Source organism: Silene latifolia, chromosome 8 (assembly GCF_048544455.1).
Source record: "Silene latifolia isolate original U9 population chromosome 8, ASM4854445v1, whole genome shotgun sequence".
Classification (NCBI taxonomy): domain Eukaryota; kingdom Viridiplantae; phylum Streptophyta; class Magnoliopsida; order Caryophyllales; family Caryophyllaceae; genus Silene; species Silene latifolia.
The window spans coordinates 101,616,517-101,634,564 of record NC_133533.1 but is presented as its reverse complement, the minus strand read 5'-3'; the positions used below and the strand labels follow the sequence as shown (position 1 = coordinate 101,634,564).

Below are 18,048 nucleotides of genomic sequence, written 5' to 3'. Positions count from 1 at the left end.
TAAGAAAGGGGAGCTAGCAGAGAAGCTCTATGATCAGCTGTTAGACAGGGCCCCACCCTGACAATAGCCTGGTTAATAGGAGTCACAGGCTTAGACTCACCAAGGAGTGACATATAAAATTCTTCAAAAGCACCCTTAATGTCACCAGGAGAACAACATTCCTTTTGTCTAATATCCTTCACTTTGTAAACCCTATTATGGCTTCTGCGTTTTTTGATCACTGAGTGAAAGTAAGAAGAATTCTCATCTCCCTCAGCAATCCAGGCTGCTTTTGCTTTTTGACTAAGGAACATATTTCGAGCTTTGAGTAGTGCTCCCAATTCAGCAGCACAAATTTTCTCAGTATGACAGAGTTCAGAATTCAAAGGATCCTGAACCAGCTTCACCTGAATATCTTTAAGTGCTAACTCAGCAACATTAGTTAAGTTCTCAATATCACTGAATTGCTCCCTATTCAGGTTCCTGAAAGCTTTTTTCAAAAGCTTCAATTTCTGGACCACCCTAAACATTGGTGTCCCCTGAACTACTGTACTCCAACAATTCCTGACAGTATAATCAAACACCTTATAAAGTGCCCACATATTAAAGTACTTAAAAGATTTAGTACGTTGCTGATGTAAACATTCCAAGGAAATGAGACATGGGCAATGATCAAATAACCCCTCAGGGAGGAAATTTGCCACACTGTCAGGGAAGGTAGTGACCCAATCATCGTTTATCAGTACCCTGTCAATTATACTATACACTTTATCACCAGTTTCATGCTTATTATTCCACGTAAAAAAAAGCACCCGCCGCTTCCGGATCAACCAAATTGCAATCCCGAGTAACTGGGCCAAAGGAAGGACATCAGCATAAGATACAGGTGCCCCACCAATCCTTTCATTAAAGTCCAAAATAGCATTGAAGTCCCCACAAACCATCCAAGGACCATTGATGCTCCTATGGTAATTTCTAATGCTATTCCAAAGACTCTCCCTCTCTGCAGCCTTATTGAAACCATACACCAAAGTATACCAGAAAGTTTTCCTCCTGAATTTATCATACACCTCGGAATGTATGGCCAGGCGATCACATCCTTCACATTAACATCAAACATAGAAGGGTCCCATAATAACCAAACTCTACCCCCACTGTGTAGGCTAGAATTAGTACATATGGACCAAGTCTCACACAGAGTATTCCTTACTTTATTCCAACTATGGCTTTTTATTTTAGTTTCAACTAAACCAAACAATCCTACATTATTCTTATTAAGAAAATGCTTTATTTCAAGCTGTTTATTAATACTATTCAGTCCTCGCACATTCCAAAAACCACAACTACCCATTATCAACAAGGACCCTACTGCATTCCCCCTTTTCAACAATCGTATCTCTTGTCTTCTGAATAGAGTGACTCAAGGCTTCCATGAAGCTCAAGCCTCCCGGTATAAAAACTCTTTTCTCCCCCGACTCCTGTCTCATAATCCTTGTAAGGAGTCGTCTAGGCATTGACTGCTCAACCACTGGTTTAGATACAATCACAGGAGTAACAATGCCCCTCTCAACTGTAGCAGCTCTCTGCTGAATTGGAGCAGTCACCTTCTGCACTGGAACATTCACCTGCTGCACAGGCCCAGTCTTAACATGTTTCTTCCCAGGACCTGCAACAACAACAGCATTCCCTGGTTTGGGTTTCCACACCTTTGTTGCAGGCTTCCCTTCTCCTTTTCGACACTTAGCAGTCTCATGACCCATCCCTTTACATTTGCCACATGTAATAGGAAGCTAATCATACATGACTCTAAGATAATGTTGTTTGCCATTCTCATCATAAAATCCAATTTCAGTGGGAAATACCTGATCAACATTTACTTCAACCATTGTTCTAGCATATCCCAGGAAATCCCTATTCTGTGTGGCTTCATCACTTTTAATGTAAGCCCCCACAATTCCACTGATTTTCCTGAGACATTCAGTCCCCCAAAACTTAACATCCAAGCCATACAATTTAATCCAAATAGGAACACGCCATCATGTTTAACGAGTTCCATATCAGGTTCCCAAGCTTTCACAATTATCGGCTTGTTGTCAAAGATAAGATGACCATTATTTAACACAATTTGTTGCTTTTCCTTAGTTTTAAAGCGTACCATAAACAATCCGTTTGGCATAAAAGCTATTTTATCCACACCAAACCCCTGCCAGACCCGCTTAACATAACCAGTGAGGACAGAGTTGGGTGGGTTTGCACCTAATATGTAACACACAATAGAGGTAGACCAGAATTTCAGCTCACCAGCAACATCCTCAGACGTTAATCGGAGTACAGGTTTAGCCGACGGCGTCTTCTCCACGTCCTGTTGTGGTGCCACTTCTTCAACGACTTCAAGCTCCTCATCCTCTATAATCGATTGCAAGTCAAAATCAAAATCATCTGAAGAAAACCGAAGATGCCGTGGGGCTTTCCCCTTATTAAAACGAATTTCAACACTATTTTTTTGATTTTTTGGTGAAGATTGCGATGAAGTTTTAGGGATTTTTGTTGTTTTTCTTATTCCGAGCCATGGTTGCTTCAAGAACAAGCTAAAACGGTTAGAAGATTAGAGAGGATTTTCTCTCTCTAATTTCTCTCTCATCCCTTCTTTCCACATGTTTTGAAGAAAAATTAATAGCACTCGTATTATCGCATAAAATAGGTATACAACCTACGTCAACACATAATCACATAACTGTTGCTTAAGCCACAATAATTGAGTACATACCAGTCCTGCTGCAATATATTCGACTTTTGTTATTGAAAGGGCAACTGAATTCTGCTTCTTTGAATGCCATGTATTAATGCACGGTCCAACGAATGTGGCAACACCTGACGTACTTTTCCTATCTAGGGAGCATCCTGCGTAATCGGCATCTGAATATCCGACTAGATTGAAATGGTATTCCATAGGATACCATAGATATAGTTTGGAGGTCCCAATAAGATATCGTATGATTATTTTTACGGCCGTCATATGCGATTCTTTGGGAGATGATTGATATCTCGCACAAATGCATACACTAAACATGATATCTGGTCTACTTGCAGTTAAATAAAGCAATGACCTAATCATTCCTCGGTAAGTTGGTTCATCAACTGACTTAAAGTCTTCATCTAAAGTCAATTTCTTGTCTGCGACCATTAGAGTAGACATAGCATGTGAATTTTTCATTCCGAACTTTCTAATTAACTCCTTAATATATTTCTGTTGATGAATCTTGATGCCTTCCTCAGTTTGTTGAATTTGTAGACCTAGGAAGAATTTCAATTCTCTCATCATACTCATCTCAAATTTGGAAGTCATTAACTCCAAAAAAATACTTGTATAGATTACGGTTAGTTGACCCAAAAATAATCTCGTCAACATAGACTTGAAAACCCGGAAGGTCAGAACCCTAGGATTTTAGGATTAGGGTTTTATCCACAGATACTTTTAAATCCACTGTCAAGTAGAAATTTCGATAATCTGTCATACTAGGCCCTTGGTGCTTGCTTTAATCCATACAGGGCCTTGCCTAATTTAAAGACATGGTCTTCAAATTTATCATCCTTAAATCTAGGGGATTGTTCTACGAAGACTTCTTTCTGTAGATACCCATTTAGAAACGATGTATTGACATCCATTTGGAAGAGTTTTATTCCTTTATGAGCTGCGAATGTTATCAGAAGTCTAATAGCTTCAAGATGAGCAACGGGTGCAAAGGTATCGTCATAATCTATTCCTTCTTGTTGATTATAGCCTTGTACCACCAATCTTGCCTTTTTCGAACCATGACCCCGGCATCATCTAATTTATTTCTAAACACCCATCTGGTTCCAATTACAGATCGATCCGTGGGTCTAGGAACTAGGTTTGTTCCGTTCAAATTATTGAAGCTCTTCTTGGATGGCTATAATCCAATCTGATTCTGCGAGATCTTCCTTAATATTCGTTGGTTCAATTGTTGATAAAAACGAATAGAAGGAGCAGGAATTATTCAAGGATCGTCGCGTCTGAACACCCTTCTTAATATTACAAAGTATACTTTCCATAGGGTGTGAACTTTTATATTTCCATTTTGTTGAAGTACTTGGTTCTTCATTATTTGAATTTGATCCAACTTCATTTGGCTCAGAATTTAAGGACGTTCCCCCTGAATCCAATCCTGGTGTTGTAGTTGAGTCGGGTATAACTGATACGTGCATTTTATATAGCCTTTTTAGTATTTTGCACGTATTTCTATGCACTTTTGTACTGTTTTGTATTGCAATATGCCCCGAATTGGCTACTTTGGTTTGTTTTGTCTGTTTTGCAGTAATGAACCTGAAAGTGGTGAGACCGTGCTCTATTCGTCCTATTTTGCATGCATTTTGAGGAGACGGGAATGTTAGAGCGAGAGTTATGCATTGGGATGCGTGAAGGTTGGTCAACGGAGCAGTCAAAGATGACTTAGAGGCCGAATTTGAGGAAGAACACTCGATCGAGTGGTTTGTTGGTTCAATCAAGTGGTTTTGTGAGCAGAAGAACTCGATCGAGTGTTTTATTGTGCTCGATCGAAATGCTGGAAACTAGAAGTTCCCGATCGAGTAGTTTATTTACTCGATCGAGAGGATTTGCTGATGAAGTCCTCGATCGAGTGGTTTTATATCACTCGATCGAGAGGTTTTGCATATTACACGGGCTTAATTAACCCGTGTTGGACATATTTCGTTAAACACTTTGTTTTTCTATTTAAGCTTTCATAATTAGGTTATTAATTACGTTTAACTCATCTTTAGAACGCCACTTTACTCTCTTAATACTCTTCACTGTAAACTTGCTCTCCAATATTTTGCTTGGATATCGGATTGTTCTCTATGCCGGATCGCTTGTGATTGTAATCTCTCTTCCTTTATTTATCTTAATCTTGTTATTTATTGCTTTAATTCCTTGTTTCTCTCTTGATTAATTTCTGCCCTAATCTTGTTTATGCAATATCATTGTCTTCTTATCATGCCTTTAATTAGTTTATTCATCATTATTGTTATTGACAACATTAGTAACATGAGTAGCTAAATTCTTTCATGTTGGGATTAAGGAATCCATGGTAGGATTGTGACGATGTAGCGAATAGATTAGATTGTTTACTTGTGAGAATCTGTGCCCATGGCAATTTAATTATAATATCGACTTAGTTGAGTGCACGCTTCTAAGTTACCTTTAATCTGGTTAAATTTACTCCTAGATCGGAAGATTGGAATAAATAGACCAGCTATGAACAGTAGACTACCCTGACGAGGACGAAAGTTAAGTTAGTAGAAATCTGGGGTAGAAAGTGGACCGGAAGACCTTTCATGTATCCGTCTCACAGTAAATTATCTAGGCTATTTGCGGCTGAGTCGATAGACTACCACGGTGAACCGAAATCCTGACATGTCTTCTCTCATTTGATCATCTTTATTATATTTTCTGTCTTTTATTGCTCTTTCTTTACTGCTCTTCCTTTTAAGCCTTTATTAGTTTAGAAACCAAATTCAAACCCCCCATTTTGTGACCAAATAGACAGACCTTAACAGATATCTTGCCTCCCTGTGGAGATCGATCCGAGTTCCCTAGCTATATTAGTTAGTGACCCGTTCGTTAATTTTGGTAGGTACACGACTAGCCTGTCAATAACTTCGGACTCATTACCTTGATTTGGATTCAATGTTATAGTAACATCATCTATAACATTGGATTATGGATCTTTATCTTGAGACAAAGTTATAGTATCATCAACTATAACTTTAGTTTTCTTTTTGTCATATGAAGAATGATCAAGCTCATCATTTGTTCCTTCATTCTCATTATCCTCAGTTTCCAATTTTGGAGGATCATTTCTCCAAAGACGAAAATCAGGTTCATCCACGTTTTCTTCCTTATCCTGTAAGGGCTTATCAAATACGTTATCTTCATCAAAGATAACATGAATACTTTCTTCAATACAAAGAGTTCTTTTATTGAAGACCTTATAAAAATAGCCTCATCACTTCTAGGGTCGAACTTACTTAACCTATTCTTACCATTGTTATGAACAAAACACTTACTCCCAAAACAACGAAGATGAGAGATATTAGGTTTACGACCTCTTAGAAGTTCATAGGGGTTTTTCTTTAGGATAGGTCTTATCATTCTGAATATAATATGAAGTACTAATGGCTTCAGCCCAAAAATTACGAGGTAGACCATCCACTACACAAAAGCATTGTACGAGCCATATCTTCTAGTGTTCTATTCATACGTTCAACTACACCATTTTGTTAAGAAGTTCGTGGTGCAGAAAGTTATGTCCTACACCATTAACTCTATAATATTATATAAAGGCTTGATTATCAAATTCGGTGCCATGATCCGTACAGATAAAAACAAGGTTAGTCTTATATTTTTTTGAACTACTTTCATAAGACAAACGAACTCATCAAAAGTCTCATCTTATGAGTGAAGAAAGATAGGCCATACATAACATTAGTAGTCATCTACGAGAACAAAGACGTACCTGGATCATACTCTACTCCTTACCTTCATAGGACCACACAAGTCCATGTGTATCAATTCCAAGGCTTGATTTGTGCTTACCACTCTTTTAGGTTTCAACGATGATCTCACATGTTTGCATCAAGCACAAGTGTCACACATCTTCTCTTGATCGAACTTGATTTTAGGTAGTCCTTCAACCAAGTCCCATCTCTTGAGTTTATTCAAAATAGGTGAACTAATGTGACCAAAACGTTTGTGCCACAAACAAGGATCGTCAAGTGTAACTTTCATGCATGAAAAAGAGTTAGTAGGCACAACATTTAAATCTACCATATAGACATTCCTTTTTCTATGGCCTTTAAGAATAATACTACTTGTACCTTCAATTACAATGCGACAAACATCTATGTGAAAAACAACCTTGTTACCTGTGTCTCACAGTTGAGATATTCTAAGTAGATTATGCTTGAGACCATCCATTAGATAAACATCACTGATTGCGTGTGATTTAGAAATTCCAATTTTGCCCATCACTTTACCCTTCTTGTTGTCCCCAAATGTCACCTTTCCTCCATTGAAAGATTTGAGTGAAAGAAACAAATTCTCATCTTCAGTTACGTGTCTTGAGCATCCACTGTTAAGATACCATTGATTGTTTTCTTTCACCATTACCTGCAAAAGAATTAGATACAGGTTTTAGGTACCCAAGCTAGGTTGGGTCCTTTACGGTTAGTTACTCTATATACTAAATCCTTTCGTACCCAAACTTGTCTAATCGTCGTATTTCTAAACCTTAGGTAGTTTTTTTTAGGAGGAGTTCTAGGTCTATAGGATTCCCTGGTCTCCTTGTGTTTAGGCCTACCTTGTTTAGGTTGACAAGGAGTTTGTGAAGTGCTAGGCTTTTTACTGTAATCAAAAGCCATGTCGTAGAACCAACGAAAGTTATTATTCCTCTCTTCGTTAGGTTCATCTATAGGAGATTCATCATACTCGACTGTTGTGTCAACCGTTTTAACAAACTCGGTATTTTTTCGTATATCACGTACACGTTTGACACAATTGTCTTGGTGTGACCCGTATGACCACAATAATTGAAAATCGGATATTCGGGAAGATCAACATATTTTCTTTTTCTGAAATCGTAATAAGATGGTGTTGATTTGCATGTAAAGTGATCTCTACAGTTGTAGCACTCATGTCCTAACCTCATCTTCGTATTATTGTCAGATTGTTCGGTTATAAAGTTTAGGACTTTTGTGCTACCTTCCCACTTGTCATGGAATTTCCTTGCGTGTTGGAGTAAATCCTTTAGAGTTTTAATCTCCTCAAGACAATTCGTGTGATCTACGTCATTATCCTTCTTAAAATTGTCTCGAAAGTCTTGGAACCTTTTGTTAAGAATAAATACATCCGAATGATGCTTCTTAACATTGATCATGTCAATTTTAGATTCCTTCGATTGCTTTGTGAGAGAATCTATTTCTTTCTTTTGGTCTAAAATCAGTGCTTCATTAGATGTGACTTTAGACTCTAAAAGTTCTTTGGCTTTTCTAAGTTCTAAAGTTATAGCTTTATTAGATATAACTTTAGCTTGAAGGTGCTTAATATTAAGCTTTGGGTCTGAGGTTATAGTTTCAGTAGCTATAAATTTGGACTTTAGTTCCTTCTTCTCAGCATTAGCAGTATCTAATGTTGTCGCTTTATAAGTTGTAACTTTAGATTTCAACTTCTTAGCTTTTGCCTTTAGAATATGATTCTCCTCGGCAATATCAAGAATTTATTCTTTTAGATCCTTTAGTACCATATCATGTTCATGACATTTATCGAGGGATTGCTCAAAGCATTCAATTAGGGCATTGTTAGATAATTTATTAACACGCTGTTTTAGTTCAAGATAACTAACCTCATCATCGTCGTCTTCATCTGATTCTCCTAGAAAGCAGTAATTTGAATGAGAATATGTGCCATCATCATCGTTGTCAGAGATTAGGTCAAGACCGACGCTGCTGAGATAAAGATTTGCTACTTCGTCATCTTCAGATCCTTCATCATCTTCTGAGTCAAGATCTCCCCAATACGAGGCCATCATTACTTGCTTGAACTCCTTCTTTGTCTTCTCACGTTTTGTCTTGTCTTTAATCTTCTCCCATGTGGGACAATCCTTGATCATATGATCAGTTTCTAAACACTTAAAGCAACCTCTGTTTGCAAAAGATGATTTAGACTATGTTGCTTTCTTATTAAAAGATTTGTTATTATTAGCAGAAGATTTTGTTTGCTTGTTTTGAAAGATTTTGTTCTTAAAACGACGAGCAAACAATACAGTCTCATCCTCTATATCGGAGCTGGCATCCTTGTTTTTCAAAGCCATGTTTTTACGTCTACTCAGTTCTGCTACATCAGCATTTAGAGTGAGTTCATGGGCCATGAGGGCACCAATGAGTTCTTGATAGGATAGGTTCGCAAGATCTCTCAATTCCTCCATTGCATTGACTTTGGTGCGCCACTTTTTAGTTAGGCTCCTAAGAACCTTTCTTGCAATGTCCTCGGTATCGAATTTTCTTCCTAGGTTTTTCAATTCGTTTATGATGCTTGAAAAACTTGCGGACATACTATCCAAGGAATCATTTAGCTCCATACTGAATAGCTCATATTTCTGCATTAACACATCTATGATGTGCTTCCTAACGATGGAAGTACCTTCATAAGCTAGTTCAAGGCCGTCCCATATTTCCTTGGCCGTTGAGCAAGAAGAGAAGCGATCAAATTCTGTAGTAGTCATGCCATTCTACAATAGGCTTATTGGTTTCGAATTTTTTTCGGCCTTCTTATAGTCAGCCTCAACATAATCCTCTTCTTTTTTCTAGTAGGTAGCGCCTTCAGTGGATGCAATCAAAATTTTATGTGGTCCGTTTTGGATAATCCTCCAGCACTCCCAATCATGACATTTCACATAGTGAGTCATCATGTTTTTCCATAAACCATAATTCTTCCCATCAAAGACGGGGCACTTGAGGTATTTGGAATCAATTTATCACGTGATAGGCAGCGGAATATAAAACGATAAGATAAATAAGGATAGACATATCAGCCTCTTTGCGGTTAGGCAATCAAGAACACGAGCCTCTAATACCAATTGAAGAGTCTATCGATCTGAAATACTCAAGAGGGGAGGGGGGTAAATTGAGGATTAAAAACTTTGCCCACTTTTTCGACTGTATAAATATAATTAATTATTCAAAGTTTATTGATTAAACTTTAACTAATCAACTTATTAGTGAACTAAACAAACCATAAGGAAAACGAAAGAGAAAGGAAGACACACGAATTTTTGAAGTGGTTCAATTTCACAAATCGAAACCTTCATCCACTATTCTCAATTAATAAATTTAGTACCTTTATACGGATTACAAATTTACTAACCCAAATCGTAAAACTAACTCTAGTTGTAACTCAAGTGAGTATCGCTAAATACTCGAGTGACTAACTTACGCTAATAACAAAGCACTAATGATTCTACTAAAAGTTCACGTTAATGAACGACTAAGAAATCAATTAAGCACTATTATCTTATAACGATAACGAAAGAACGAATGCACAAGTTTATAAATCACACGACCTTTTCGAAAAATAACAAAACGGTTTTCTTGCTTTAAAACACGATTTTTGCTTTTTGAAATAAATCAAAGTTATGCTTAAAGGTCTTACTTTCAAATGTAGCAAAGAGTAAAGTATTTATAGTAAAAGAGGAAGCATGGCACTCGGTTTCCACGAAAACCTAGAGGCCAAAGTAATAGATATGTAAACAAATCATATCTTGATATTTCTTTCCTTAAAATCTCACGAGATAATAGAGAATAACTAAAAGATAATTTTATCAATTATTCTCCTATTATCTTTTCCTTAAATCTTAAGCTATGATAAGATTTTCCATAACAAAAATATCCTTATCATATATAACCATATCATGCTAAATATAAAAGATATGTTAAGATAATTCTAGAGAATAAAATCTTAACAATGATCAATTTATATTTCTAAGTTCACACGAGAACAACACAGCTCATGGGCCTTGATTTTCGTGAAAACCCTAGCTTGATATTAGGTTAGATTTAGGGTTTAAGAGTATGTAATATTAGAAATGCTAATTAGTAATATGACTCAACCAATAAGTTGATTCAACATAATTACTAATAATAAGCTTAAAATAAAACCACGTTTAATATGAATATGAGCTTCCTTATTAAATAAATACTTTTTGCTAAAACATTTAAAAGAGACAAAAATATTTTTCAAAAACAATTTGAAAACATTTTAGTCATGTATTATGGAAACATGACATCTCAATGTTATAGTGGAAGAGCTACAACATTGAGCTCTTATATAACAATGTTATAGTTGTAAAGCTATAACTTTACCAATCTAAGAAGTGCACTCTTAAGTTACCATTACGAGATAATCACCTACGCTATTCTATCTTCTTAGGAGATCTTCGAGTGTAGGCTACTTCGTCATTCAAGCTTGATCAATCTTTAAATGAGCTTCATCTTCTCATGAATCCTTGAATAATTCTTTAACAATCGTAAAACCTTGATCCTTACTTGAGGGCTTGATCATGATATAAACGTATCACAATTCCTTAATGCTTGTGATTAGTAAGTCCAATCTAAAAGACTAAACAAACAATTACGCGCAACGAGTATATAAAATATCAAGCACTCATGACATCATCAAAAATAAAACTGGTTCAACATTTACTATGACCATCAGTGAATAGTCTTCTAGCTAGGTTTAATGAGGGATTAGGGGAACTAAACATGGGGGTAGATTCATATTTAATCTAATATGTTTCATAAGATTGATTGATTGTTATAGTTTCAATTTATGCATATGTTATGCTTGATGAATTGTTTGATTGACAACCTTGCATGAATCTCTTATCCATTCAACAAGACTTGTAAGATATAAACTAACTCAAGGCTTGTTAGACCATGCATATAGTTGAATAGGAAGAAACTAAGTCGACTTATAGGTGTTGTACAGTCTTCACCGACTCGGCTCCGGAACCCTAATCTTCCTAGGAATTGTAAGACATAAACTAACTCGATTCCACTACAACAATAATTTGCTTGCATCTATGTAAACATGTTTGTATGATCACCACCATGAATCCCCTATAAACCCATGATACCCTAGTGTCTTAATCAATCGTTTACAAACTCCTATTTGCCTTATTTTACTTTCCATTTCTTTACATTTTATTGTTAACTAGTTTAGATTGCAAACCTCAAACTCAACCCAAATTGTGACACCTTGAGACATAGCTCTCTACAACCGATAACTTGATTCAATAACCGTCCTTTAGGATCGACCTTTACTTGTCACTCTACTAAGAGTAATTAGTTGAGTCTATAAATATTGTTTTGATTGGATAACTTAGAAGACAAAGTTTTAAACCGTATAAAAAATGGTGTCGGTATCGGGGACGGTGTTTAATTGAATTATTATTTGTTGCTTTTAGTTGTGTCTTTCTTAACCTTGGGGAAGTCAAATTTCTCAAGGTAGTTTTAATTGTTTTATAGTTGTTTGCTTTTTGCATCTCTAGGAGATCACAAGGTAGACTTTTGCCTATTGATCTCGAGATTGAAAGAAACTTGACCAATATTAGAAGAGTTGTTAAAGGAACTTCGACAATTATGGGTATTGGAGAACTTGTGGACATTAGTATTGTCCAAACGGATAGTGTTGAGTTTACCAAACCTTTTGCAAGACAAGGAGAGGAAAACCCAATCCCAAACCAACCACAAAATCAATCTACAATGCCTAAGTTTTCATCTCATTCCGTACCATCCCAGGAGAACCTACGCAATGGTACTCCTACACCACCACATTTAGCCGGTAATTTCATTGCCAAATCCGCATTCATTTAATTAATTAGTTGAGAGAAGTCAATTTGGAGGGATTCCTAGTGAAGATCTCCATCTACATATGGAGATTTTTTGTGACTATTGTGATGCAATCTCTCAAACGGGGGTGACTCAAGACCAAATTCTATGGGTGTTGTTTCCTTTTTCCTTGATCAGAGCCGCAAAGCAATAGTTAATGAGCCTAGACAAGGCTACCCTTGGAATTGATTCATGGAAGAAGCTAGAACTTGCCTTCTACAAGAAGTTCTATCCTACGGAGAAGACTAACATGTTGAGAGCCCAAATCACCGAGTTCAAGCAAAGAGATGAAGAGTCTCTATATGAGGCTTGGGAGAGATTCAAGGATACATGTCGCTCTTGTCCTCATCATGGACTACCTGAATGGTTCCTTATTCAACAATTTTGGAATGGCTTACATGAGGATTCGAGAAATGTGCTCAACATGGGTTCTAATGGATGATTCACCGAGGTTGATGACAATCAAACATGGGCTAAGATCGAAGAAATGGCGGTTCATAACTCTCAATATAGTAGGCCAAGAAAAGCTATTAGGGGAGGGAGGCATGAAGTTGATTCCGTCACATAATTGAGTGCCCAACTAAGTGGCTATATTGACACCATAAACTTAAAATTTGAGAAAGCCATGGCCAAGCTTGATGAAGCTTCTCAATCACTCAAACAACATGTCAATGCCATGATGGCAACATCTTTAATCGCAAATGGACTATGTGAGAGTTGTGGAACCTTGGGGCATGATCAACACGAATGTAGGGGAACAAGTGAATGCTTTCCAAGCATACAAAAATGGCACCCCTTATTCCAACTATTACAATTAGAATACCAAATTCCTCCCAAACCTCTCATAAAAGAGCCAAAATGTCCAATACCCTCAGCCCACATACACACCACCTCCAATGAGAAATCCTAGTCAAAGACCATACTATAATCAACCCAATGACCAAGCTTTTAATGTTTAAAAAGCGGTCCTCCAAATGCAAAAAAGCCAACAAGATTTCTTTGCTCAAATGCAAAGGGATAGCCAAGCCAAAGACGCAACCATCAACAATATCCTTGCTCACACCAAGATGTTGGAGACTCAATTGTCTCAATTGTCCTCTTCAAGCTCCCAAAGACAAAAAGGACAATTACCTCCTCAAGGTAATCCTCCTACAGGACATGAGACCATTAATGCCATCCAATTGAGAAGTGGTGCAAGATATAAAGAACCCAAGATGCCAATTGAATAAGATATTGTTGAGGAGAATAGCCAAGACAAAGACACTACCATCAACTATTGCTTTTATCAAGATTAGTAGTGCTATTCTTCAAGGGAATTCCCCTCCAAAGCTCAAGGATCCAGGACGCTTCTACATTCCATGTACCATTGTTGATACCACAATCAACAAGGCACTATGTGATCTAGGTGAAAATGTGAGTGTCATGCCATATTAGGTATGTGAAAGACTAGGGGTAAGAGAGCTCAAGTGCACCAACATGACCTTACAAATGGCGGACCGTTCAACAAAGACACCTCTAGGGGTATGGGAAGATCAGATGTGCCCGTGAGAGTTGGAAAGTTTTTCATACCGGTGGACTTTGTCATTGTTGATATGGAGAAAGATTCCAACATTCCAATCATTCTAGGAAGACCATTCCTACATACCGCATGAGCGGTGATCGATGTGAAACATGGAGAGCTCACGCTTGTATTAGGTGATGAAACAATCACCTTTAATCTTGATAAGACTATGAGAGATCCCAACTTGTTTGAGCCATGCTTCACTAGTATAAAAAACCCCTATTGTGGCGGTTATAAATGACCTTTTTGTGGCGGTTTTTACAGATTTTGGGTGCGTCGTATATCATGGGGTTGTTTGTACTTTGTGGCGGTTGTACAACCGCCACAATAGCTCGCCTACAGTGGCGGTTACGGAATAAAACCGCCATTATAGACTTATATAAAACGACGGTTGTTAGACATGAACCGCCATTATAACTCACCTATAGTGGTGGTTATTGTTTGAAAACCGCCGCCATAGGTATATCAATAATATCATCACACCACTACATGCTCTCTATAACGACGGTTGTTATTAAAGAACCGCCACTAAAGGTAATTATAACATCGGTTGTTAGTACAAAACCGCCATTAAAGGTAATTATAACGTCGGTTGTTTGGTGAAGAACCGCCACTAAAGGTAGTTATTTTAAAAAAAAAATTGCTACCAAAATTTTGGTAGCAATATCCTAGCGATTTGACAATCCAAACAACAAAATGAACAAACAATACATAGAAAGAAAATGACAACCAACAAACTTGTGTATCATCCGACCCAACAAATATTGTTGATGTTAAAAAAATATACATCCAAATGTATAAATAATCACATACATGTCTTAGTTAATAAACTAATCAACATTACATGTTCTCTAAACTTTTGATAGCCCACACCTCTTTAAATATTTCATCTCCTCAATCAACATTGATTGTTGAAGCTGCAATAATAAATTTAGCAGACCAATAGTAAGAAAAACAAACTCAACAAAGAGATTATAAAGGAATTAAAAGGAAATCAGTCAGTCTTGATACATATATGAAAAATGCTGCATATGTAATCCGACAAATAGAGGCAGGCTCAGCATGATGGATGTAACAAAATATAATCTTTGTTAAACTAAATCCAGATATAGAAGTAATTCTGTAATTTCAGAACAATGAGATGGAAAATAAGATAGATAGCCAATTTCCTACAAACATTATGTACACTAAAATACAAATTGGTAAACCGATAGCACCACAAGCAATAAGTATCAGGATGGTGCCACATGCAGGCTTATAATAACTACAACAATGCAGGAGTTACTCTGCATTATGCAATCACAAGAGTCCAGACTCCAAATCAATAAAACAAGACCACAAAAATTATTAACAGAATAGGCTATAGACTAATTAACCTGATTGGGGAATATTAATAAAAAATTATTAACACTTATCCTTGAAAATATTAATAGAAAATTCTACTCATTTGTTTTTCATTTGAATGTGAGTATAGCTTTAGACTAATTAACCTGATTGGGGAATGGCTAGGAATTTGTGGCACTATACCTGATATGGTCTCTTGGAGCAGCAAAAGCCGAGATTTATAGCTAAGGAGGAAGTGTGTGAGTGCTATTACTTCAATGTGGAGTTTTGGATATCCTATATGCATGTGGACTGAATAAGAATGATTAAAAGAATAATAAACTACGTATTAGGAGTAGTAAATACATCTACCTTGTACTTAAATGGTGATCGAATCAAAGCTAAAAGTCGTCTCCCCGTCTCCCGTCTATGTCGTTTCACTATAGTTGTCCTGTAACAAACAAATAAATGACATTAATATATCGTGCAGAAACTATAGTTAATTGTCTTACTGATGGTAGGATATATAATGAAGAGAATCAAGACATAACAAAATGAAGGAAAATACATCGCATGGTACATATATGTTCCAATAATATCAGTGATTAAAAGAGGCTTATAGGAGGTGTTTTTTTTACTAGAGAGGAATAGAACTAGCATCAAACTACTTCATTAATTTCAATATCACCCATCAGGTGTCACAAAAGTAAACATGATAAAGAACTTCATTAGAAACTAAAAAACTTCACTGTCATCAACAAGTTTGGCATCGTCACAACCAAGATAAATTTGTCTATGTTATACGTTGCTTGAGATGCTTATTTAGATTAAATTAAGCCTAATTTACTCTTCATCTACATCAAGTACTAAGTACAATAATGAATAGAAATACGACAAGTTGAACATCTGATCTATGATTTGCTTGATTGATCACTAGAAAAATACACCTCCAAAGTGATTTGCTTGTTCTTAATATTATGACATGGCCTGCACTTTTGGATGATTTATTTGCTGGTTTTAGTCAAAAATTCACAGCCCAGTGGTGAGATCTAATACGTACCAACAGTTGTTCAACTTAATAACAAGTATTTGACTCATAAGCAGATTTTAGGTGCAGCACAAAGTAATCAAGCAAACTAAATGAATATTTGTCTTCCATTCATCCATATCTGATACCGGAAATAGTAGAATCATGGTGCCACTGTCAAATTTCCCCCTAAGGGAAATATCAGGATGGGAACTAGGGGACTACAATGAGAAGGAAATTCATAGCTATAGTCCTTAATTTATTTCTGGTATCAGATATGGAGCAAAGGAATGAAGCTAGATTGAAATGGATGTTAAACAAACATGAAATCGCAGCAAGAAGGATAATAAAACTGCCGGAATAAGATTGAGACAAAAAATAGTTCAGATTAGGGTTAACCTGTAGATTAGATTGAGAAAAGGTGACAACTCCGGTAAGCTTCGAGCGTTGAATCCGTGAGTAGACAACAAACAGACTTGAAGAATATTAATTGTTACTGTGAAGCAACCCCGTCAAAATCAAACCCTGGTATACTCAATTATCACAACCTCAATTTGCCATTTTTCGACTAATAACAATAAAATCTCGATTGAGCATTATCACAAACTCATACACGCATAAAACTTTATTCAGTACAGCTATACAACATAAAAAAATGAAAGCCTAGCATGACAATTAAGAGCAACAATTATGATTCAAATAAAATTGAGAAAGAATTAATCAAATCTAATCGATGTAAGAAGAGCGCGGTACCTTGAGTGTGATGGCGACGATTTGACGTCGTGGTGGTGTTAGCGAATGATTGAACGATGGTCAAAAGTACCTTTGATGTTGTTGCGGATAAAGGGCGTTGTCGACGGCGGCGTGAGAAGGAAATGGACAGTTGTTGATGCCGGAGTTGAATTGTGAGGGGATTGTGAGTTTTTGGCGGTTGGAAATAAAAAAGAAGACGAAGGAGTATACTGTATAATGTAAAGGGTTTTGGGAGGTTTTAATTTATTTTTTATTATTTTTATTAAAGTCGGTTTTAATTAGAAACCGACACAAAAACATATCATGGCGGTTTTTTAGTCTAAAAATTGTAACTTTATGTATTAACTTTTAGCGTCATTCTTGATGTCGGTTGTTAATAAAACCGCCACAATTGACCTATAGTGGCATTTCCTATTTGGAACCACCATAAAAATCTTATGTTATCACGTCGGTTCTTACTTAAACCGCCACTATATACCTCTTATATACATTAAAATTTCGTTCCCACCAATTTTTTAAGCTTTTTACGTCGTTTCCATTAGAACCGCCACGATAACTGCGTCGTGATAGGGGTTTTTTCTACTAGTGCTTTATGGTTGATCACTATACTCGGGAGGGTGACAAGAAGAAGAAGGTGTTGGAGTATGTGTCCTCAACAATAATGCGATCACATTTTTAAATCTCATAATAAGAATACATGAAGGAACGTAATTTTTATTGTCAACTGATCCACATTAATCGGTAATGATTGGCTTGCTAGAGTTTGACATTACTGTCGTATGACGGTGGTGATCAGTTGATCCATTAAGGTCATACCTCTAGGGTAACAATCTTAATTGATTAATTAATTAATTGTATATTGATACAAGTTAATTAATCCTTTAAAATTGAAAATGTGTTTTATTACTGAAACTTTATTATTGTCTACGAAACAATTATAGAT

The 18,048-nt window shown here is 36.5% G+C and overlaps 1 long non-coding RNA gene and 1 other non-coding gene across 4 annotated transcripts; both read right to left on the bottom strand.

The window, feature by feature from the left end:
- Positions 1–12,691: 12,691 nt before the first annotated feature.
- Positions 12,692–12,798, bottom strand: LOC141597872 (small nucleolar RNA R71). Its single transcript, XR_012523084.1, has one exon. It is a non-coding gene; the product is annotated as a small nucleolar RNA R71 (small nucleolar RNA).
- A 1,930-nt stretch (positions 12,799–14,728) lies between these two features.
- LOC141595790 (uncharacterized) lies at positions 14,729–17,305 on the bottom strand. Of its 3 annotated transcripts, XR_012522291.1 has the most exons (5): positions 17,106–17,305; positions 16,752–16,877; positions 15,698–15,776; positions 15,530–15,622; positions 14,729–14,919 (listed from the first exon to the last, which is right to left on the bottom strand). It is a non-coding gene; the product is annotated as an uncharacterized LOC141595790 (long non-coding RNA). The 3 variants fall into 3 exon arrangements; XR_012522293.1 differs by lacking the exon at positions 15,530–15,622; XR_012522292.1 differs by having other exon boundaries at positions 15,530–15,776; positions 16,752–16,848.
- Between the last annotated feature and the right edge of the window lie 743 nt (positions 17,306–18,048).